Source organism: Myotis nattereri (assembly GCF_964212035.1).
Source record: "Myotis nattereri genome assembly, chromosome: 3".
NCBI classification, from domain to species: domain Eukaryota; kingdom Metazoa; phylum Chordata; class Mammalia; order Chiroptera; family Vespertilionidae; genus Myotis; species Myotis nattereri.
The window spans coordinates 118,841,439-118,864,691 of NC_138077.1; the positions used below are offsets into that span (position 1 = coordinate 118,841,439).

General features: G+C 39.6%; 1 pseudogene across 1 annotated transcript in view; it reads left to right on the top strand.

Moving 5' to 3' along the window:
* Window positions 1–11,052, top strand: part of LOC308515463 (large ribosomal subunit protein uL16-like) — a 30,002-nt pseudogene extending 18,950 nt beyond the window's left edge. The window contains exon 5 of the transcript in view: window positions 10,991–11,052. The product of the transcript in view is annotated as a large ribosomal subunit protein uL16-like (transcript). The remainder of the gene's footprint in view (window positions 1–10,990) is intronic.
* Window positions 11,053–23,253: the final 12,201 nt, after the last annotated feature.

Consider the following 23,253-nt stretch of genomic DNA (forward strand, 5'->3'; position numbering starts at 1 on the left):
TTGTTGCTAAAACATCTCAGACCAGCACTTGAATCCAGATTGCCTGCCTTCTAGAAGAGCATTTTTCCTACCACACACAGAGCCTTGCATGAACTGCTGTAGTTTGTATAAGCCACTTTCCTTTTGCATGGCTCTGATTAGAGGAGCTTTTTAAACGTGTGTTCCTTCCCGAAGTGAACATCTGAGCTTGAGCCAAAGGATTACTCTTTTCATACATGAAGGGAGACATCTGTGTGAGACTGAAGGACTGGCTCTGGGACACAAGATGATTTTCTAAATTCAGAGGCCTTAACTGGATGCTCAAGCAGTCCTTTCTTGTGGCTCAGGGATCAAAAAGTTATGCAAATCAGGGATCCATGTTCTTACTTCCACCCATCTGGACCGAGATTAAATGATAGCAATTTCCCCATAATCCTTATTTTAGCATGTGCTTTCTCGCTTGACTTGAACTATTTCTACATGAGACCAATTCAGTTTGAGTGATTTTCTTCCAGTTAATAGACTTTACTTTTGCCTGGATTGACGGGCTATTCTACATTTACCCTGAATAATATTTAAGAAGTTATTTTTGGAGGGGAAACATTGAAATCAATGTGTTATTATAGGGTGTTGAATTCCAGTCACCCATATACATTGACTTATAATTGCCCTTGTCTCCTGTAATCTATTTTCTTCCTTTCTAATACAAAACATGAGGAATACTCAACTAACCTGATGGTTATAGTTCTGTTTACAGAGATATAAGCACCAAATTTAAAGCATGCTGCCCAGATGACAAACGCTGCAACCTTCACTCAGGGCTGAAAGTGTGCCCTGGGTGTGTGCTGTCCTGGCTGTCCTAGGCATGCACTGTGTTCTCCTCCTTGCCATGTACAACAGTTCAAAAGCCATGGCAAGACTTAGTCTGCTAGAACATGAACATATGGGTTTAAAGAGTCTCCAAAATATGCTTAATAGATTATTCTTATTTTTATACATTTATGACTTGGGAAGAAGTCAGAGATTACACATTTTCACTTAAGCAAAGGATAGAAGTTTTCAAAAATGTGAGTGTGTGTGTGTTTCTGAAATAAATAATCTATGCTTGAGATAGACACAGAGAGAGACAGGGAGAGGGAGGGAGGGAGGGAACAAGGGGAAGGAGAAGAGAGAGAAAAAGAGAGAGAGGTGGGGAGGAATTGTTTCTGTTGGGCTCTTGATTGATTAAAAAACCCCTCACTTTTCCTAACTGGGTCAGCTTCTTTATTTTCTCTCACCTTACCTTGGGGATATTTGACTATTCTTTTAGTAAATCCTCAATTCAAATGTTTAGCTCATTGCTTTACTTTTCAAATTCTTTTTCTAAGATAGGCATTCAAGAGAGTCCCCATGTTCTCCTAAAAATGTTCTTTAATTCTTGAGTCTGATCAGTCACCTCCAAATACTCACACAGGTGGACCTGGATCCCTGGAGGACCTGTCAGGTCCTTCTCAGACTCATTGAGACCAATGAAGATTCTGGCCACCAGGTATGCTTAGGTCCATTTTGGTAATCCTGTCTCTGGCCCCACTAATGGTGAACAACGGGGCTGGTGGCCAATCCTTCCTGACACTTTGGTTCTGGCACATAAGTGCCCACCCACAGAAACCAGATCCCTGGAACAGCAGCAGCAGCTGCCACTACAGGTTGGTCACATGAGGTCTTGCAGGTTGTGCCCCGTGCAACTCTAGGGAGTGACAGGCACCTCATCACTTGCATAGATTCATATATTTACTACAAGACATTTTCAGCTTATGGGGAATGAAATGTCCTGAGAAAGTGGTGCCCCTTTGAATTTGCACAGCATCTCCAGACGGACCATCCACAGGCTTGCTTCCTTTGCTTGCACAGGGAAAATTCAATTCTGAACGCTCATCCTTCCTGCTGGCTTCTAGTGGTCTTCAGCCAACAGCCCTCATTCACACATGGGCCAATAGGGGGAGACCCTCCCATTCACATCTTGCTCTCCCTGCTCATGGCTTTAACTTTGTTTCTGCTATACATTCTCACACCTGACACACACATGAACCACACACACATGCACCACATGCACATGCACACCAAAGTGCTGCAGTTGCCCCTCTTTATTGCAAGTAGATCATGCATGCCCCTACCAGCTTTCCTTGGTGATTCCACCCTGAGGCTCCACCAGGCTGCCCTTATCTTAGTCCTCCTGCTGAAAAGGGCTCAGGTACACATTCCTTGCTGCTGGGTCTCTCCTCTACTTCTGAACACTCCTGGGTCATCACACTCATTCCTATTTCCAAAATATAGGTATAGACTACATTGCAGAGAAGCCACGGGGTTCTGATATAGGGTGACACAGGGTAGTGGCCCTTTTCTACTTCTTGAACGTTCTCCACTCTTCCTGGGTTGGTTTGACTCCCATTATTTTAAAACCAGTCAGTGGAGGTGTCAAATTTGGCGAAGTATGTAAAATGGACTTACATGCTTATGTGATGAAAAAGCAGGTGTTTAGGTTTATTTCCCAGGAAACAGCAGAAAAGGTCAGAAAAAGGCCTCATACAATATTGTAAATTAAAAAATAAATAGAAACAGAATAAGTAACATGTTGCTTATGAAGACACTGTGTTGATAGAGTTGAATATTTTATATCCAAGTCATTTGCTGAGCCATGAGGTTGTGCGAGGTCAATAAAATCCATTGACTTGTTGGGCTGTATCAATTCTGCCAGGGCCCTTTGAGATTCAGAATGAGGGTTCTGCTAAAAGTCACACACACACACACACACACACACACACACACACACACACCAGAGAGTGGGGGAGCAACATAAAGGTTAATATCCATAGCTAATCCACTGGATCCTTCATGAAAAGAGATGTTTTGTCTTCTCATATTGTCAGCCACATGCTGAGAAGTATTGCATTGGACACATTTATGTGGTCTGTTTGTCTATGCATTTCTATGGCAACAATCTGTATTGCTTAGAGTCTTGGTGATTATTGTGGACTGAATTGTCCTCTCCCCCCATTTATAGGTTGCAGTCCTAATTTTCAGTATCCCAGAGTATAACCTTATTTGGAGATAGAATCAGCGTGGCACCCAGATCCTCATTAATCTTCGCCATGTCCCTATTTGGGAGGCAGACCACAACCAACATAATCTCCATCCAGTGATGAGTGAAACTACCATTATTTGTCAATATTTCTGGGAAGGATGAAATGTTTAAAATCTCTATAAACAGAAGCAGCATTGCATTAAAAGTTTGAGTGAAGACTCTTGTTTTTACTTTCTGTGTTTCTGTCTCTCTTGTTAGGGCCTCATCTTGTGCCTTCATCTCCCCGACATCCTGTTTTCAGAGCCCCTTCTATTTTAAACAAAGACATGGAGAGGAATTGCTCCGATTTTATTTTATTTTCCATGTGTGTCAGTAAGTAGGTGGTGGTGTCTCCCAGCGCTGCAGGGCTTTCTGTCCGCTTAGGGTAAAAGAACCCCTGCCAAGTGCAGAATGCACTTTCTGGTTCTGACCAGGCTCTTCACAGAGGCAATTTGTTTGACAGCATTGCTTTTTTCTTTTAGCATTTTTAAAAGGTTCTATATATTTATGTTTTAATCCCTGCCTGTTTCAAAGACTCAGCATTCACTCAATTGACATTGATCTCACTGAAAGCACTTTGCAGAGCCCTGTCCAAAATTTCAAAGGCTTCCAGGTGAATACAGACAGTGGTTGGCTGGCCTTTCAGAGGGTGAGGGGATAGACAGCCTTTGACATGCGGAGGACATTGGGGACCGCCTAAGAGCACAGAATAATTTTAGGTTAAGGGATACCTTAGAATGAATAAGTATTTTGGGACACCATTACCAACTTGCTAGATATATGCATTAGTTATATGTGCTACTCAATCTATTTATTGAAATATTAAGTTAATGTAAATATTGTTTCAAATATGGGAGGCTTTAAGTCAGCCAAAGAATATCTGTTTATAATGGGGGAGGGGGCATTTTTTGAAAACAGTATCTCATCCGTTCACTTTCGACAAACAGTATTCCTATAACAATTAGATATGAGGTGATGTGGTAGCACATAGAGTGAGATTTTCCTACAATATATAAAAATATGAACATTGTCTTCCACTTTTCTCACCAAGAACACAGTTCTATGTTGCCAACATTAATAATAAGAAAAATAATAACAGACTAGCATAAATAATTAAAATGTCTTTTAGTGAATTTAAATATGCCCCCAACTTAAAGCAATCAAAAGAACTTCAATCAAGTTACAAAATTTTGATCATACCTTCAAGTGAAGAGGCCTCCATAAAGGTACCAAATATAGTTGGATCTATGACAGCTCGGCTAATACTTGTTATTTAATACAGACTGTTGGGTAAGATGATCACATCATCGCCATGCAAATGCTCTGATAATGACCCAGGCGCTGTCATAATGACTCTGAAGAAGGAAAGGACTGGGCGTTCTACAGGGAGCTCATGGCAGTAAGCGAAGATTCCGTGCCCTTTGGGTTCTCCTCCTTTGCTTCATTGAAGAAACCAGGTCACTTGTCATTTGCCTTATGAAATTTTTCACCAGGAGGTTTTGCTATTTGCATCCCTGTGATGTTGGTAAATAAAGAGAAAGAATAAAGGTTATCTTACGCTTTTCTTATAAACTGTACAGCAGAGTAACAAAATATCTGATAAAGACATTTCTTCTTTAGAAATAAAATTTCTTCTTTAGGCATAAGATAACCTTTATTCTTTCTCTTAATTTACCAATTTTCAGAATAAAGTAATGGCCTCATGACCTCCAGAGTTAACCAGAGTTTGAGTTTATTTACTTTGATTAGTATCTCATGAATTTTAAGATACTTGATGTGCTTCAATTCATCATAGTCACTATTCTGAATATTCTAATTGTTCTAGCTTGAGGCTAGTTAAAGCCCGTTCAAGTCGGCTCATGTGTGCTTGTAACTCCAGAATTCTTTATTGATGTGTACTTTTAGTTACAAGATAATTTAAAAATAACTTGTACATTTTCTGCCCTAGACAGGAAAATTTGTCCCAATGAGCCTTGGTTCTTTTAATGGGAATCACTATTAAGAGACAACAACCTATAAACTAAGCATTCTCCTTGTAACTGAGTTAATCATTGCTGCTGGGCCTTTCTATTAGAGAGAGGTATAAAATCCATATTTTTAAAAGAAATTATATAATGAGTTCATAATGATATTTCCAATTCAAATGTAACATTATAGTATTTTTACATATCATTTTTTATTTTATACTGAGAATGTTGGCTCCAAATATCATTTACATAATTATTTATTTGTTTTATCCTATTATGTATAATACTTTAAAACAGCAATATAATTTTATTCTTTTTTTTAATATATATTTTATTGATTTTTTACAGAGAGGAAGGGAGAGAGATAGAGAGTTAGAAACATCGATGAGAGAGAAACATCGATCAGCTGCCTCCTGCACATCTCCTACTGGGGATGTGCCCGCAACCCAGGTACATGCCCTTGACCGGAATCGAACCTGGGACCTTTCAGTCCGCAGGCTGATGCTCTATCCACTGAGCCAAACCGGTTTCGGCAATTTTATTCTTAACTAGAGGCTTGGTGCACAAAAATTTGTATACTCAGCTGGGCAGCGGGGTGGGGCGGCAGGGTCCCTCAGCCCAACCTGTGCCCTCTCTCAGTCTGGGAGCCCTCAGGGGTTATCTGACTGACCAGCAGACCAGCCAGCGAGCGGCCAGCCCTGCACCCCATTGCCCCACCACTGCTGCCAGTGGCCTCCCTCTGCAGGAGGCAATCCAGCTGGCCCCAACCCCCATCATCCCTTTGCCACTGCCCCAGATCTCTGTCCCTTCCCTCTGCCTACTGGCACCTGCCTTGACTGGTCTGGCACCACCCGCTCACCAGCTCCGCTCCCCGCCAACCAGTCAATATACTGTTTGGTCAATTTGCATATTAAGCTTTTATTATAGAGGATAATCCATTAATGGTTGCATTTAACATATCATTGTCAATTTATTTATCTTTAGATCTCTAGGTAATTTTACTAGATATTGTTATATTCCTCTCTATGGTTGTTGAATTAATTTGCATCTCCATTACAAAATATTATAAAATATGAGCATACTGTATTCCCAAAGATTTTCCTCAGCGTAAGACATGATTCACTTTTAGCTTTTAACCTGACTAGAAAAAAAATTATATTTCAGTTTAGTTTTCTTTTTTTTTATTTTAATGTTTTGTCTTGTCCACGCACAGACAGATTGCTGGTTGGTTTAATTCCTAGACAGGGCACATGCCTAAGTTGTGGTTCAATCCCCAGTTAGGATTCTCTCTCTCTCTTCCTCTCTCTCTCTAAAAATCAATAAAAATCATATTTTTTTTAAAAAAATGCTTTTCTTTGTAAATGTAAATATTGTATTTTAATCATTTCAAACATTACTATGCCAAAGGCCCATGGGTTAGGCCCTTGTCTAGAGGTGTCTTGTTAACAGGACATTTTAGTAGCAGGATTCTGCCAAGGAAATGATTGTGAGTAGGGAAGGCTCCTTCATGGCAAGAGGTCAGTGTATTTTAAATTTCTCTTAATTCATTTCTTAAATTAATTTCTTTTATAATGAGATAGATTGAACAACTATCAATTTTTAAAGATCATTTACATATCTTTTTGTGTGAATTGTCTGTTTTTATCTCTTGACTGTTTCTTTTTAATACATTTTTCTTCTACATTTGTAGTTTTATGGTGTACTTTTGGAAACTTTCTTAGGACTATAAATACTCTTGTGATATGGCTTACAAAAATATTTTTCCAGCCCTAACCAGTTTGGCTCAGTGGATGGAGCATCAGCCTGTGGACTCAAGGGTCCCAGGTTCAATTCTGGTCAAGGGCATGTACCTTGGTTGCGGGCACATCCCCAGTAGGGAGTGTGCAGGAGGCAGCTGATCGATGTTTCTCTCTCATCAATATTTCTAACTCTCTATCCCTCTCCCTTCCTCTCTGTAAAAAAATCAATAAAATACATTAAAAAATATTTTACATGTTTTATTTAGTTACATTGTTTATTTTGCTTTTTTCCCCAGTTAAAGGTGTTTGAGTATTTGTTTGTTTATATTAATAGAAAATTTTATCTTTTTCTCTCTTTTAATTTCTGACTTGTTAATATAGATAAGAAAGATTTCCCATTCCCAGGTTTTTAAGAGGTTCATCCATGTTTCTTTTAATACTTTTACGTTATAATTTCTTTGTTCATTAGTTTTTTATTTAATTCTTGGAGGTATGTGGTCAATTATTCTCTTGTGTGTGAGGAACGAATCCAGTTTACTTCTTCCCTCACATAGATTTTCCTATCCAAAAATTTTTATGTTCAGAAGTCCATCTTTTTTTCACTGATTTAAGATGCAGCCTTTTCATATCATATCATAAAACTTCCATGTGCAATAGGATTTTTTATTTTGTTCCATTGTTCTCTCTGTTTATTCATTTGATATTAACACTTTTAATTGGTATTTTCATATTATTTTTATGTCTAATAGTACTAGCCTTCCCATTCAATGTTTGTTTGTTTGTTTGGTTTTTGTTTTTTGTTTTTGTTACCCTTGCTTGTTTGCTCTTCCAAATGAACTGTAATAAGATAAATGGATTTAACTTCAGAATAAAAAAAATCTTATAGTATTTTTTCCTGGTATTTTTGTATAAATTTATGAATTAACTTATTGTCTTTTACTTTATCTATGTCTCCCTCTCCTCTTCAATGACCTTATAATTTTTGCATTAAAATTAGCATACATTCAATATAAAATAATTAATTAATGCAGAAAATGTAAACCAAAAGAGACAAAAAGAATCACTTTCCAGATAAAATATTTTAATTAAAACAGAATATTTTTATTCATGTAGTATATTAAATTTTAAAAGTCACATTTATTTTTTTACTTGTAGTGGAGGAAAAAATAAACTGATACGAAACTGACAAAATATTTCTTGATCAGTTGAAAAGTTAATTTTATAAGTTATTTTTAAAATTAGAGGTAATGTTAAAAATAATAAATAAATGTTAGAGTCATTTTAGAAAGAGTTTATCACTTGTAATGATGAGAAAATTAACACTCTCATACTTTTTTCTTACTCCCCTTTGCTTTTTGTTTTTCTTGTTTGTTTTTTATTAGATATAATATATATATTTTAGTGTGTCAAGGTTTATAACATTTTTATCTGTTCTAAATATATACCTGCCATTGTTTAATTTTAGATCAATATTCAAGTTGGTTCAGATATCTCCATCTAGTTATTTTATTATACCTTTTCCATTTTTGAGTTCTCTATTTTGATTCATCTCCCAAATATCCTGTAGCAGTTGTTGAAAAAAATGTACTCTGGGACTCTACTGACTGAGGTTTTCACATTGGAGACTCTCTGATGTTTGCCTTTAATCTTAGACACCTTGATTACTTACAAAGAAAGTGGGTCATGTTATTAGGGGATAAGCTCTATTGCAGAAACAAACTAACCTGAAAACCTTAGTGTAGCAAAGGATTCTTTCTGCTCCGTTTAGTCATTGAGATGCTCAAGTCTGTGGAGTGCCCACATTTAGTGCCTGTTTCATCTTAATACATGGTCACTAAGTTCGCCAGGGCAGGGGATCAGAGAAATTAGAGACTTGACAATCACTCAATTGCCTGGACTCTAGGGTCACACATGTTTCTTTGTCTCTTGTAATTGAGCCAGAACTTGTCATTTGGCCTCAATCTAACGGTTCTGGGGAATACACAGCATATTTGGGTATTAAAGTACCTAAACCTAGGAGTCAGCATTAGCATTGCTCTTCACTCATATAATGGTATGAAGAAATCTGACAACAGCCTTGTCTTCCTCATGTACTTTAATTTTATTTCCTATGTGGCTAAAAAGATTTTCTTTATTTTTAAAATTCAAATCTTAATAAGAATAAATATTAAGTAATTTTTTCAATTTTCCCCATAAAATGGAGAGTTTTTTTAAATCAAATTCAGATTTTTCCTATATTTTAATACATGTTTATTCTGTTATACATTTGAAATTTTCTGTTTCATATGTTGTTTTCTCAACACAAATTATCCTTTTATATCCTGTCATTTCTCTTTACTTTTTTCATTTTCTTTGACCTGCTTTTTTTTTCTTTTGAAATCAGAATTATCTTTCTTTTCTTTTATTAGATTAGAATTCTGATGTCTCTAAATTATAATTAGTACTAGAGGTTCAGTGCCCAAAAATTTGGGCACTTGGGGGGTCCCTCAGCCCAGCCTGTGCCCTCTCACAGTTTGGGATCCCTCGGGGGATGTCCACCTGCTGGCTTAGTTCCCCTCTCCAGGGGATTGGGCCTAAGCTGGCAGTCAGACATCCTTCTGGCACACCAGGAGCCCTCAGGGATGTCCACTTGCCAGCAGGGAGCAGGCCTAAGTTTCAGTTGGACATCCTTGGTGCTGCTGAGGAGGTGGGAGAGGCTCCCGCCACCACCGCTGTGCTGGCAGCCATGAGCCTGGCTTGTGACTGAGCAGAGCTCCCCCATGTGGGAGAGCACTGACCACCAGGGGGCAGCTCCTGCATTGAGCATCTGCCCCCTGGTAGTCAGTGTGTGTCATAGTGACCGGTCATTCCCAATCGTTCTGCTGTTATGGTCAATTTACATATTACCCTTTTATTATATAGAATTATAAATATATTAGTATAAACCTTTAAAACTCTTGTTGAATCAAATCTTCTGTGAGCTTGTTTCATGATAATGTGACCTCATTAAATTCTTCTTGAACATGAACAACTCAAAGATGTGTTTTTTTCCTCATCTGTTTTTCAAATCAGAGTTTTGCTCTGTATATTGTTTTCCTCCGCTTCTTCCTTCCCTTCCCTTCTCTTCTTCCCTGTCTAGAATGTGAACAAATTTGCCAGGACCTTTCTTTTCATCTTGATTAGGCACTAAAGCATGCTTCTCTAATTTAATGCATGTTAATTTATTGTTCTCCTAACAGGTATGAGTACAGACAGACTATTTTCTATTTCATCCACATTTTTTGAGACCTAAGCTGGGCACCTGAGCTGAGTGTGGCTGTGGGGAGCCCAGATCAGATTATGACACGATTAGAAGAGTGGAATCTATAATTACTTCTGAGATGGTGTGCCAGGTTTGCCTTATCAAGTGACATGTGTATTTAATTTTTGAATAGATATACCTATTATCTTTGAGTCATTCTTCAAATCCAATAAGTCCAAACAGTTTGCTTCTGTAAGAGAGAGTAATACCCTTTGATTACTTGCTTTCTTTTACCTATTTCTCATTGGCAGCATTTTCATTTCCCATATTAAGAATCTTTTTTTTTTTAAGAGGGTGCTCTCTAAATTCTTTATACTTTATTAGATTAGAGATCAGTCATTCTTTTGTGGGTTTTCTTAGCTGCCACTTTCACAAGTTTGCAGCAGGAGGCTGTGTTCCTTGTTTGCATGCTGCGGGCACATGTTTTAAAACATTAATGTGTTCTCGGTAAGTGCTGGAGAGAAGGTTGTGAGCTGGCTTTATCCTGTCATCTTTACTCAGAAATCTCCTTGGATGTGTTTCCAAAAAATGTGACAGTAGAACAACACACAATGCAAACCCTTAGATGTTTCTTAGACGTGTGGATTCCTGGCTCTCATCTGGGATAGATTTACCAAAACAGGAGCTTTGGCACAAGGTCTAGTTTATGCATTTTAAATACATTTCCTGGAAGATACTGGTCACACAAAAATTTGAAAATCCCTGGTTATGAAACCTTGTGAAAGCTTCTACTTTTCCTGTATCCACACATTAAAGATTCTGAATGCAGTATTTCCTTTTCTTTACTTTGCAAAACATTGTCTCACTAAGATGTTTGTAAAAAGAAATAAAGAGATTCCATCTTGATATTCAGGGATGCCTGCAATTCCACATATGCCTACTCAGCTTAGTTTAGTAGTAAAATGATCTGATATTCTTATTCCAGATAGCGCTTTAGATAAAAGTGCTGATGTCTGCACACCCAGAGGCCCTGTTGATGCCAAGTAATCATAATTTGAGTTAATGTCTGTATTTGAATATAGCACAATGTATAATAATTAGTGCTGAATTTTAAAGCTTTTCGACAGGTAAGTTTCTCAAGGAATGAAGTTGTTTTTTTATCATTGTTGGGTGAGTCAAAGGGAACCCAGGTGGAACAAAGTTAAGTGTTTATTTTTCACTAAATTTATTTCCACTTCAGGAAATTGCAGTATTATTCATTAGCATTAACTCTTTGCATGAGAAGAAAAATAAATGTTTCAGAGATTCTTAATAAAAAAAAAGAATGACTAACCTTATATATGTTCTCACAAAAGGCATGTGCTTATATTGCTCTTGTGGGTCCCAGAATCCTGCATTAAATAGTAAAGACGTGTGCATAAAATACAGGGAGCAAACACAAGTGTAGGCTTTGTCCTGGAAACACTATGAAGAAAGTGGGAGTTGCACAGTCTTCATTCTCTCTCCCGGTGGATGGTCACTCCTCCCACCTGTTTCTAGGAACCTCCTTTATAAAGATTTCTTTCAAGGCAGAATCTGCCCTGTTTTTATGACTCAATGTGGATACAATTCCATATGCCACTTTTTCCAGGAATATTTAGAACATAAACCAAGTTTCCTTAGGAATCATCAATATTTAGTTAAAAATTAAAGTTAATTTTCTGAAAAATCACAAACAGAAATTAAAATACAATTATTATAGTAAGATGAAATCTATAGTTTACGCAGAATTGCAATATAACAACATAATCATAAACTATAGGAAAATATAATTAATTATTATTTGTCAACTTGGATGTGAACAGTATTACTTTTAAGTAAATAGTGATATTTAAAATGAATTATTTCATAGAAAAATCTCTAATAATTAATGAATAAGAATATAGCTAAAAACCCAAGAGAAGACAAAAATTAATTACCTATAAGGAAAGCCAGAAAAGAGGAACAGAAAAAACAAACAAATAAAAAAGAGAGAAAAGAAAACCTAAGACAAATAGAAAACAAACAGCACATTAATAGACTAAACCATATCAACCATTACATGAAATATAAATGGACTAAATATTCCAATTAAATATAGATTTATCTCACTGAATAAAAAAAGAAATATTTCACTATCTATAAGAGAAGTATAATAAATGTGAAGATACAGATAGAATAAAAGTAAAGTCTGGAAGACAACAAATCATTAATATGGTGGTAAAAACATGCTAGTATGGCTGTATTTATATCAGACAATACTGATATTGACATTACTGATGTCATCAATTAGACCAGTATTACCAAAGATAAATTGTGCTATTTAACAATGATTAAAATATTAGTTCAACAGGATCACATAACAATATTAACTTTGTGTGTACCTAATAACAGATTCTCAAAATATACAAAGTAAAAACAGCTAAAGGGAAAAAAAAAACACACACAGATGAATCCACAAAAATAGTTGGATATTTTTCTGTTACATGTAGAGCAACTAGACGCACCCCCAAAAATAAATCTATAAGGAAGCAGAAGATCTGAACAATTTTTACAATAAACCTTGATCTAATCAACCTCTGCAGAACACTGAAACCAACAATGACATTTATTTCAAATATACATGGATGATTCATCATGACAGAAAATATACTGGGTATAAAATTGATATAAAATATTTGATTTACCAAAATTTTACAAAATATATTGCCAACACAGAAAAAAGAAAAACAATTATATATCTAGCAAGCATCCAAAAATTTGAAAAATCAGAATTTTCTAGCTAACCTATTGGTCAAATAAGAAAATCACCCCAAAACGATAATAAAAATGCAACATATACAATTTTTTTAAAATATATTTTTAATTTATTTTTTACAGAGAGGAAGGGAGAGGGATAGAGAGCTAGAAACATCAATGAGAGAGAAACATCGATCAACTGCCTCCTGCACACCCCGCACTGGGGATGTGCCTGCAACCAAGGTACATGCCCTTGACCAGAATCGAACCTGGGACCCTTCAGTCTGCAGGCGGACGCTTTATCCACTGAGCCAAACCAGTCAGGGCAAAAATGCAACATATAAACATTTTTGAAACACCAGTGGGAGGGCATGCAGGAGGCAGTCGATCAATGAATTCTCTCTCATCCTTGATGCTTCTATCTCTCTCTCCCTCTCCTTTCCTCTTTCTGAAATCAATAAAAACATATTTTAAAAAAACTGTGGGACATTAGCAAAGTGTTAAATATGGTAGGGAAAATATTATTTAAATGCCCACATTAGTAATAAATGAAGGATTAAAATTAAAGATTCTGAGTTTTTCCTCATAAAAGCTATAAAAAGAAGAGCAAATTAAATACAAAATAAGTAGAATACAGGACATAATATACACTAAAACTGAAACCAGTAGGAAACAAAACTAAGGATTTTCTTTGAAAAGATTAATTAAAATAATCTCTAACAAAGTTGGATTAAAAAAATAAAATAAATATCAGAAATTTAAAAGGTGACATTATGCCCAGACTGAGTATCTTGCTTGAGCACCATCCTGTGCATGGAAAGGTTGCCAGTTCGAATCCTGATCAAGGCAACCAATATATCAATGTTTCTCTCTCATATCAATGTTTCTCTCTCTCTCTCTCCCCCTTACTCTCTCTAAGCATGTCTTCAGCTAAAGATGAAAAAAGAAGTGACATCACTATAGATAATAAAATGACAATAAAGAAATATTGTTAATAACTTTGCCAAACTAAGAAAAACTATAAAAAGTAATTTTATAAAATCGACAAAAAATATCTGAATGTCCCTTTATCTGTAAGAGAAATTTAGTTTGTTTTTTGGTTAATCCTCACCTGAGGATATTTTTTCCCATTGATTTTTTAGAAATAGTGGAAAAGAGAGAGAAGGAGAGGGAGAGAGAGAGAGCTGAGAGAGACACACCCACTGGCTGTCACCTGTACGTGCCCTGAGCCTTTAGTGAATAGGCAGGTGCTCCAACCACTGAGAAACACAATTCCAGGAGCAGATATTTTTCAATGCTGAAATCTACCAAATATTTAAGGGGATATAATACTAGTCTTATAAAATGTGTCCCAAAATTCACGCAAGAAGTAATTTTGATACAAAACACAGGTTTATAGTTAAAAATTGTAAATTTTTTTATTGATTCATTAAGTATATAATATAGGGTTATGTATGAAATAGATATCAGGTAAATGACCTCCACAGCTTTGGTGGCACATATGCACTCTTTTGTTATTGCCTGAGCAGCCACATTTTCAAAGCAGAATGGTCCGATGATGCCTCCAGCCCAAAATCCGCACCAAACAGTGACACATTGTGGATGAATTTGTTTCTCAACAATCACTCATGGATTTTATGAACCCCAAATGCGACAATTTTGTCGATTAACCAAGCCATCAAGATGAAAATGAGCCTCATCGAAATTCAGCCACATTTATGCAAAATGGTCATGGAAAATTTCAACAAAAGAGTGCATATGTGTCAGCAAAGTCGTGGAGGCCATTTACCTGATATGCTATTCCATACATAACCTTATACTGTGTACTTAATGAATCAATAAAAAATTTACAATTTTTAACTATAAACCTGTGTTTACTATCAAAATAACTTCTTGTGTGAATTTTGGGACACCCTTTACAACTCTAACTGTGACTTGAGAAGAAAAGAATATTTACCAATGCACGTTATGAAGCTGGTCCATATGTAATACAAATATCTCAATAAAATATTAGCACATTAAATTCAAACATAAATAGATGGATAATTCATTATGACCAAAGGTTGCTTACATTAGGAAAGCAAAATTGGCTCAACATTTAGAAATCAATCAATATAATTCATCACACTATGTAATTAAGAAAAAACTCATATCATTAATCTAACTGGTACAGTAAAGACAGTCATAAAATTCAAAACCCAACTATCATAAAGTTTTTCAGTTACTTAGAATGTGAAAAAAATTTAATTGAATAAATAGCATTCACTAGATACTTATAACCTATAATTTTTATTCATAAAAATGTATCTCTCTTTTATCCACTGTCTATACCCTTTATCGTTAATTAGTGATTCTTTTTGTTCACTTGAGTTATTTCTCCCCTGATATCAAGCTCTTTCTTTATAATACTTCATTTATTACCTTTTGTTACCTTTATTTATTATCATTTAGCATATTTTTATACCTTTTTTCTTTTACCTTTGAGTCAATTCTATATTATTTTTGTATAGTTTTGTCCAAACATGTATCTTTTTCTTAAAGAAATAATTTTATCTCCTTTACTTTTATTAATAAAATATTTATATTAATCATACAATTTGATATATTGTCTATGTTTTTCTTCCTTTGTTTTCTATCATGTGATTCATTGAACATCTTTGTGTAGTATGTGATTGTGTGTTTCTCTTAAAAACTTGTTTTATATTTGGTATTGTGTTATTTTTGTGTATCAGTTAGGGTTCATTTGCAAGAAACACAAATCTCTGGGGTAAGGAGAATGGTCTAATATAAAGCATGAAAATTAATAAAATGGGCTGGAGACATTTGCTCTAGGCTGCTCCAGGAATGGTGCACAGAACTGTACCTCAACATTGGTTGACACCATGCACTGACAACTGTAACAAAAAGGAGAGCAGTGAGAAGCAACCACTGTGACCCCTGATTAAAAGAGCACTTTGTCATCATTGGGAAGCAAGGAACAGGAAGTAACTGCTCTTTGACATACAGAAAGGGAAAAAGGAACAGATTTTTTTCAATCCTGAAATCTGCCAAATACTTAAGGGGACAATGCCCATAAGATCTTAGTGTCTCCAAAACTACTCCTGCTAACCACAAGTACCAAAAATCTTCCAACTCTTGAATGAATGGATGCTTCTACTTAGTGGACCAAACTTTGTGGAATTCAGGGAACTGTAGCTTGCAGCTGTCTTCTGCAGATAGCACAAAAAAGAGTTGAAGTGGATGGTGATTACAGAGCCCAAAGATGGGTTGTATTCCGACTGGCAATTAAATAATCCTTACGTGCAATATTTTTCCCAAACCCCCCTATTAATTTACATAATTTCTCTAGAGCTATACATTTAACCAGAATTATTTTATTCAGTTAATTAGAGATTTTACAACTATACAATTTTATACAAGAAATCTGGCCTGAATTTTTAATACTGACCTCATTTCAAACTTATATTTCATAGGTATTCATTTAGTTTATATATTTGAATGTTATTATTTGATATTACTTTAGTCTTGTGCTGTTTCAGAGGACAATTACAATCACAACTATCCTGTTGTTTTGTCCATTATTGATTTTAATATCCTATCTAATAAAAGAGAAACATGGTAATTAGTGTAAGACCGCTACCCTTCCATTGGCTAATCAGGGCGATATGCAAACTAACTGCCAGCCAAGATGGTGGCCGGCAGCCAGGAAGCTGGAAACTAACATGAGGCTTGATTGCTTCAGTGACGGAGGACTCCAATGTTCCCTGCCTGCCTCTGCTGGCATCTGAGCTGCAACTCTGAGCAACTATGTTACAAATATAGAAGCTAAACAAAACCCCAGAAACCTGCTATAGTCCTTCCGGCTTCAGCCAGCAGGATCGCAACATTGTTTCAAATACAGAAGGTAAACAAAGGCCAGAAACCTGCTTTCAGCAGCGGAGGCCTAAGAGCTGGAGTCTCAGAGCTAAAGCTGGCCCAGAATTAAAAACAAAAAAGAAAAAAAGGAGCGGTTGGGAGCTTCAGTCACCCGCCAGCCTGAAAACAGCCCTCAGCCCCTCACCCAGACTGGCCAGGCACCCCAGTGGGGACCCCCACCCTGAAGGGTGTGTGACCAGCTGCAAACAGCCATCATACCCTCACTCAGGCTGGCCAGGCACCCCAGTGGGGACCCCCACCCTAATCCAGGACACCCTTCAGGGCAAACCAGCTGGCAACCACCTGTGCACCAGGCCTTTATATAGTAAAAGGGTAATATGCCTCCCAGCACCAGGATCAGCGTGACAGGGGGCAGAGCCCAAATCCCCTGATCGCCCTGTGGCTCTGTGTGTGACAGGGGGCGGGGCCACAACCTCCCTATCCACCCTGCTCTGTTCGTGACAGGGGAAGGCGCCCCAACCCCCTGATCAGCCCTGCTCTGTGCCTGATAGGGGGGAGCTCCCGAACCCCCTGATTGCCCTGCGGCTCTGTGTGTGACAGGGTGTGGTGCCCCAACCCCACCCCCCACGGGCCCTGCTCTGTGTGTGATGGGGTGCGGCGCCCCAAACCCCTGGTCAGCCCTGCTCTGTGTGTGACAGGTGGCGGTGCCCCAACTCCCCTATCGGCCCTACTCTGTGAGCTGCAACTCTAAGCAACTATGTAACAAATATACAAGCTAAACAAAACCCCAGAAACCTGCTTTAGTCCGCCAGGCTTCAGCCAGCAGGATTGCAACATTGTAAGCAAAGGCCAGAAACCTACTTTCAGCAGCGGAGGCCAAAGAGCTGGAGCCAAGCCTCAAAGCTAAAGCTGGCCCAGAATAAAAAAAGAAAAAAGAAAAAAAGGATCGGTTGGGAGCTTCAGTCACCCGCCAGCCTGAAAATAGCCCTCAGTCCCTCACCCAGATTGGCCAGGCACCCCAGTGGGAACCCCCACCCTGAAGGGTGTGTGACCAGCTGCAAACAGCCATCATCCCATCACCCAGGGTGGCCAGGCACCCCAGTGGGGACCCCCACCCTGATCCAGGACACCCTTCAGGGCAAACCAGCCGGCACCCACCCGTGCACCAGGCCTCTACCCTATATAGTAAAAGGGTAATATGCCTCCCAGCACTGGGATCAGCGGAGTCGCGAGGCCTCCCGGCACCGGGATCAGTGTGACAGGGGGCAGCGCCCAAACCCCCTGATCGCCCTGCGGCTCTTTGTGTGACAGGGGGCGGGGCCACAACCTCCCTATTCACCCTGCTCTGTTCGTGACAGGGGAAGGCGCCCCAACCCCCTGATCAGCCCTGCTCTGTGCCTGATAGGGGGGAGCTCCCCAACCTCCTGATTGCCCTGCAGCTCTGTGTGTGACAGGGTGCGGCACCCCAACCTCCTGATTGGCCCTGCTCTGTGTGTGACAGGGTGTGATGCCCCAACCCCCCCCCCCCCCACACACACACACACACACACAGGCCCTGCTCTGTGTGTGACAGGGTAGAGCCATATCCTCCCCATCGGCCCTACCCTGAGTGTGAGAGTGGCGGCGCCCCAACCCCCTGATGGGCCCTGCTCTGTGCATGACAGGGGGCAGCACCCCAACCCCCTGATGGGCCCTGCTCTTTGAGTTAGAGGGGGCAGTGCCCCAACCCCCTGATGGGCCCTGCTCTGTGTGTGACACGGGGTGGCGCCGCAACCTCTCCATCGACCCTGCCTTGAGTGTGACAGGGGATGGTGCCCCAACCCCCCAATTGGCCCTACCCTGAGCGTGACTGAGGGTGGCATCACAACCTCCTGATCCGCCCTGCTCTGTGCATGACAGAGGGCGGCGCCCCAACTCCCCAATTGGCCCTGCTCTGAGCCCGACCAGGGGCTGCACCTAGGGATTGGGCCTGCCCTCTGCCACCCGGGAGCAAGCCTAAGCCAGCAGGTCGTTACCTCCTGAGGGGTCCCAGACTGTGAGAGGGCACAGGCCGGGCTGAGGGACCCCCCTTCCCCCCGAGTGCACAAATTTTTGTGCACCGGGCCTCTAGTCTATAATAGTAAAAGGGTAATATGCTAATTATACTGGACATCCTTCCTAGCGTAATTCCAGACGTCCTTCCAGATGAGGCTGGGGCCGGAGCAAAGGCCTGGTGCCTGCCAGTGGCTGGAGAGAAGCAGCCTGGGTCTAGGATGCCTGCCAGTGGCTGGAGGGAAGCTGGTGCTGGCAGTGGAAGGAAGGAAAGTCTACTCTTGCATGAATTTTCGTGCACTGGGCCTCAAGTTTCGGATAATTGGTATAATAAGAAATATAACTTAACATGACTGTGTCTGAGATACATGGAAAGGATGGGTTCACATCAGTTAGAAAGCAGGAAAAGACTTAAAAATAACCACACAGATTTGCAAAAGAACTTTCAAAAAATAAAAGTCAAACAAAATCACTGAGTAGTTTAACCAGATTACACATAGCTGAAGAGAGAATTAATGAACTGTTGAAACAGCAGCCCAGAGCAGCATGAAGAAGCTGATTACTATGGTGAGCACCTGGGGCTTTGTCCTACTGGAGCTGCTGAGGGGCTGTGTAGAATGTGCATCAGGATTCTACCTTAAAGAACTGGAGTCTGGGAACTTTACCACTGAGTCTCTTCTGCATTGGTTGAGGGCTCCCTGTACCACCAGGCTGTGTGGAAGGGCACCAGGGCTTTGAGTTGGAGGAGGGTGCTAACAACCTGTATGGAGCTATCGCTGGTTCAGATGGGCTAAAAGGTTGTAACCTGGGAATGTCAGCTTGACACAGATTCAAAAAGATTCACCTAAGATGAAAATGTTCATGACATAGTTGCCATGACCACATCTAAGGCTTGAATAATCAGAATCCCTATATAAGTGACTTGTGAATCCATATTTCTTTAATATAAAATAAAACATTTTCAGTGTGATTTGTTACGCTCACTAAAGATTGAGAAACATCCTAGTGTCCATTATTTGCAATTCATCACTCTTTTTTAAATATATTTTATTGATTTTTTACAGAGAGGAAGGGGGAGGGATAGAGAGTTAGAAACATCGATGAGAGAGAAACATTGATCAGCTGCCTCTTGCACACCCCCTACTGGGGATGTGCCCGCAACCAAGGTACATGCTCTTGACCAGAATGGAACCTGGGACCCTTCAGTCCACAGGCCGATGCTCTATCCACTGAGCCAAACTGATTAGGGTGACAATTTATCACTCTTGTGCTTGCCTTGGGAGAAGCATATCAATTACTATCTATTTTGAACATCCCAAAAATAATAATATGAAAAGGAGCTTATTTGACTCAGGACCTGTATCCCAGTAAATAAATCCAATCATCCAATTATCTTGCTACTCTATCTTAATCACTTTTGGCTGCAATAGTATAGTGAAGGATTAAATTGCAGAGTACTGCATTACTTGTAAAAAAAAAAAAAAAAAATCCAACAAAAACTTAAAAATATTTTCTCACATTACTTTTTTAGTTTTTCTGACTCACTTTACTACTTTCACACTCACATTTATCAAACTAGAGGCCCAGTGCACACATTCGCGCAGGGGTGGGGTCTAGCCAGCCTGCCCTGATTGGGCCTATCATGGTGGGCTGGTGGGTGGGGGGCATAGGAGGTTGGCTGGCTGCCCCACCCCTGATCGGGATTGTGGGGGGTAATCAGGGGTAGGGCCAGCATCAGGGAGGGGCCTGGAGAAGACCCACTGAGTTGGAGCTGAGCATGGGCCCCAGGCTTCCCAGGGAGGACGGCCTCAGCAAGGAAACAGAAACCACCAAAAGGCTCTGCAAACCGGCCCTGAGCTCCCTTTGGCCAGGTAAACACAGAGCTGGTGTCTCTGTGAGTACATTAGACACAGCCGGGAACTTGCCTTTGTCTATTGGTCAAATCCATTGCATCGAAAAAACGTGTTCCCCTTCTTCTCTTTGGGGCATTACAACAAATACAAGCCAATTTGAAGACGCGGGCCCCAGTGGCAGAGCCAGGCCCCACAATCACCCATAGTTTAGGACTAAGACAACTGGGTAGCAATCTCCACAGAACAGAAGACACTGTTTTAGAGTCTTAATTCTCCCCTAAAATGTGCCCAGCTGCTCCTCTTTGATACTGAACTAAGGAACCAAAGACTGAGTTTCCTTTCAGGTGGGATCCACTGGGAGCTGGCTGGTGGCAAGGCACCTCACAGGCAGCTGCCTTCCCTCCAAGCTCGGTGTGCTCTGAGACAGTCCGTTTCTGGTGGTGCTGGGTCTTTGGCTGCTGGTTGGGCAGCAGGTCCACAGGGTTTCTCTCCACCACCTTCCTGGCCTCCTGAGCAGTCCTCTCTGGCCCAGCATGCCAGGTGGCTGTCGACAGAGCTGGGACTCGGAGAGTGAAGGAGCTGGCCCGTGCCGAGAGGGACCCGCAGATGGCCAGGCCATACCCCCACCCTGCTTCTCAGTCTTGCTCGTGTGGATTGGGCCAAAGCCCACTGCCTGAGATTGGGGAGGGTTGCAGCAGGGAGAGGGGTGCCCTGTCCTTCCAGCCTTGGTGATAATCATTTTGATGCCCAGCTGATTGAATTCGTCCCACAGAGCCTTCATCTCAAGCTGCAAACTCAGACTGGTCACCTTCGTGTTCTTTACCGGTGCCTTAGCAGTGGCTGTGCAACTGGCCCCGGGGCCCTTGGGCTCAGTAGCAGCACTGGTGGCAGCCCCTGTGGCCAGCGCGTCATAGCGACCAGTCGTTCTGGTCATTCCACCGTAACGGTTAGTCACTGGACTTTTATTATATAGATATAAGAACATCCTACACCAACTGCAGTATCTCAAGTAAAATCAAGCCACCTAGAATTATTTATGTTTTGGGAACATTTTTCAATAAAGTAAAACAACTTCTTCTATACCTTCCTTCTCAATGAGTCAGTGGGTTTTGTGATTCCTTTCTTTTGACCACTTTGTCAGAACATCCAGTTTCTTAGCTTATCCCAAACCATAATGCTTTCACCCAATGGCAATTCAAGCTACCAACATATGGCATGAGATAAACCAAACACTGCTCCCATAAAGTTTATTATATAACTTACTTACACACAAGGAACTTGTCTAGTTTGCAAGATCCTATCTCAATTGCTTTGTTTCAGTTGTTCTGAAGATAGGAAATAAAGACAAATTGATATTTTATTGCATATTTCAAGCCAAAACCAGGTGATTGGAAGAGGTTCCCTGTTCATGCTCACCTGTATCCCTTACCTGTGGTCGGGTCCTTGCATTTCTTAGAGATCCCAGTGCCTTCTTCCACTGTGCTGCCATCAGTCTTCCTGTGTGTCTTGTGGACCCTGTCTTGTTATCTCTGTCTTTCTATTCACTGGTACGGGGAAAATTTCCATTGTAACGTGGAAACAACCCAAGTATACATCAACAGATAAATGGATAAGAAGTGTTATACAAGGAAGAAAGGAAAGGTATAGGTATATATAATGGAATATCATTCAGCCACAAGAAAGATGAAAATCCTGCCTTTTGTGACAATGTGTGTGAACCTAGAGGACATCATGCTACATTAAATAATACAGAAAGAGGCAAATGGTATATGATATCACATAAAAAAAGAGTAGAAATCAGAAGCAGGTATTTGTTGATAGAGCCAGGACTGGAAGAGTGGGAGAGTTCTGGTTACCAGGAGCCGGAAGAGTGGGGGAAATGAAGAGATGTCAGTCAAAGGGAATAAAGTTGAAGTTATGGAAATCTAATGTACAAGCATAATGACTACATTTAATAATACTGTACTGAACACTGGACCTATGCTAAGAGGGTAGATTTCAGGTGTACATCACACACAAAATAATGGTAACCATGTTAGGAGATATTAATTAGTTTGACTCATTATTTTACCATTTGTATATTAAAGTATTATGTGTACACCAAAACTATATACACTTTTCTTTAAAAATATAAAGAAATAACTAAAAATACCTTACCTTTTATTAAATCTAAAAACTACCTTCCAAATTTGAGAAAAAATTGTCAAAGATTGATGGTGTCTGTTAAAAAAAAAGATACTAAATACAACTTCTCAAATGTTTTCTAAAGAGGTACTCTCTTTATGAAAAAGGGAGGCTTTTATTTATGATGTATCTTTATTTCACTATGTTCTACATTTCACTGAGAGCTCTTCACAGATGATTTTTATGTAAAACACAATATCTTTCCCCTTCCTTCCTTCCTTCCTTCCTTCCTTCCTTCCTTCCTTCCTTCCTTCCTTCCTTCCAATATTCCTTATTCTTTTGAAGAGATTTCTGCAAAGGGCTAACCTAGGTTAAATGGATGCCAAAATGTTTGAAAACATAAGATGGTAATTATGAAGGGCAAGTGTTCAACACAGGTAAATGATAAAATGCCAAACTCAGAATAAAACTAGCAAACTGCAAATTATGTGTGTACATAGGAAAAGCTGTTTTGAGTAAGTCTAACAACAGTTCAGGGAAATCTTCCAGGGCTGTTAATGTGTGCAATGCAGTCTTAATCTGGCTATTTAAATACTATAAGAAATGA